Genomic DNA, 2,651 nt, shown 5'->3' with positions numbered 1-2,651 from the left:
CCGGTCTGCCAATCCAGGGGCACTGTCCCCGACCGCCACGCGATGTTGCAGAGACGTGTCAGCCAAGACAGTCCTACAACATCCAGAGACTTAAGGTACTCAGGGCGAATCTCATCCACCCCCGGAGCCACCGAGGAGCTTTCTCACCACCTCGGTGACTTCAGCCCCGGTGATGGGCGAGCCCACCCCCGAGTCCCCAGCCTCTGCTTCCTCATCGGAAGACGTGATGGTGGGATTGAGGAGGTCCTCGAAGTACTCCTTCCACCGCCCGACGACATCCCCAGTCGAGGTCAGCAGCCCCCCACCCGCACTGTAAACAGTGTTGGTGAAGCACTGCTTCCCCCTCCTGAGGCGCCGGATGGTTTGCCAGAATCTCTTCGAGGCCGACCGATAGTCTTCCTCCATGGCCTCCCCGAACTCCTCCCAGACCCGAGTTTTTGCCTCTGCGACCGCACGAGCTGCAGCACGTTTGGCCTGCCGGTACCTCTCAGCTGCCTCAGGAGTCCCACAAGCCAACAAGGCCAGGTAGGACTCCTTCTTCAGCTTGACGGCATCCCTTACTTCCGGGCGCCACCACCGGGTTCGGGGATTGCCGCCGCGACAGGCACCAGAGACCTTACAGCCACAACTACGAGCCGCCGCATCGACAATGGAGGAGGAGAACAGAGTCCACTCTGACTCCATGTCCCCCGCCTCCCCCGGAATCTGGGTGAAGCTCTTCCGGAGGTGGGAGTTGAAGACCCCACTGACAGAGGGATCCGCCAGTATGGCCCTGGCTGTGCCATACCGGGCGACGTCTCGGTCCTTGTTGTTGTAAAAGACTAAAATAGGAATAAACAAAGTCACAGTTGAATCCACACGACACTTTATTTTGTTCTTCGATGCAAAAAATATATAAAAAACGTCACAGTCGTTAATTTACACAAACAAAAACTCACCAAACGATCGGAACAAAGAAACTGAGAGAGGAGGCGGAAGTACACAAAACAAACCACACGAAAGCACCGAGGGGCCCTGAACGCACCACCAGGTCAGAGGCCCTGAACGCTCCACCAGGCCCTGAATGCTCCACCAGGTCAGAGGCCCTGAACGCACCACCAGGTCAAGTCTAAAGGCCATATTTACAGCAGCTTCAGAAACACAAACATTTGGTTCTTTATCGTGTTCCTGAAGCATTAAAGACACGACACCTGATTGTTTTTATTACTTTAACCTCGTAAACTCCGCCTTAACCAGTTTTCTTTCAAATGAGACACTGAAGCTTTTAGATTCGGGTAAAGTCGAACCTTTTCCGTAGAGGTTTTTAACATCTATAGTAAACACATCTAATTCTAAAGCGTTTGAATCAACTGAATTCAGCTGCGACTTTTCCATCATTTCTGTGAAACTGACCCTGAAAAGTCGTCTGAAGAATCTGACATTTTCATTTGTTTTTTCCTTTTTCAGGGTTTGTAATTGTAACATCAGGTTTAGAGCCTTTAACCCCTTAACTCCCACCTGAACCGAGCACATTTTCTCCAGTTTGGCTTTACCCCAATCCAAAAGCTTCTGGAAAAAAGCTGAGACGAAAACAGTGATGGAAATGTGACAAAAAAGTGACGTAAAATTGATGGAAAAGTGGCAAAAATGTCACAAGAAATTGACAAAAATGGACGAAAAAATGACAAAAATGTGACAAAAAATTGACCCAAAAAAAAAAATTGACAAAAAATGACTAAAAACGACAAAAAATTGACAAAAATTTGACAGAAAAATTTAAAAAAAATTGACAAAAAATGACAAAAATGAGACAAAAAATTGATTAAAAATAAATAAAAAAATTGACAAAAAAATGAAAAAAATGTGACAAAAAATTGACAAAAAAAAGAGAAGAAAATTAAAAAAAATTGACAAAAAATGACTAAAAACGACAAAAAATTGACAGAAAAATGTCAAAAAATTTACAAAAAATGACAAAAATGTGACAAAAAATTGATTAAAAATAAATAAAAAAAATTGACAAAAAAATGAAAAAAATGTGACAAAAAATTGACAAAAAAAAGAGAAGAAAATTGACAAAAAATGACAAAAAAATTAAAAAAAAATGTGACAAAAAATTTATTAAAAAAAGAAAAAAATTGACAAAAAATGAAAAAAAAAATGTGACAAAATTGTGATAAAAATTGGACATTACAAAAAAGTTACAAGAATGAGTTGAAAATGATGGAAAAAAAATCTGACGTGAGGAAAAAGATCCTCTCGGTTCAGGCGGGAGTTCAGAGATTAAGGGAATCATCATGTCTCTCTTTTCAGACGTTTTCTGGTGGAAAACGAGGATATTTCACATAAATCATGTCCAAACCTGGTCCTGGTCTCGCTTCAGGACAGTGTTTCCCAATCAGAGGTGCAGCGACCTCTGGAGGAACCTATGCTGCGTTCAGGCGACTGTAACTGAACGAGTCATTTTCAAATGGCCTTGAACGCAGCATCACCCGGAGGAGGTTTTTGGAATTACTTCAGTTTAAAAAGGTGAACTTGAAAAGCCGTTTACGTGAAAGTTTGCAAAGAATATTTTAGCTTTTTTTTTTTTTAAACACAAAACCTTTTCTTTCGCAGCTTTAGTTATAAACACCGAGTTCCAACGAAGGGTCCGGGGGCTGTGGTTCCATGTG

This window comes from Gobius niger, assembly GCF_951799975.1.
Source record: "Gobius niger genome assembly, chromosome: 11".
NCBI classification, from domain to species: Eukaryota; Metazoa; Chordata; class Actinopteri; order Gobiiformes; family Gobiidae; genus Gobius; species Gobius niger.
The sequence above is the reverse complement of the archived record's forward strand: the minus strand, read 5'-3'. Positions refer to the sequence as shown.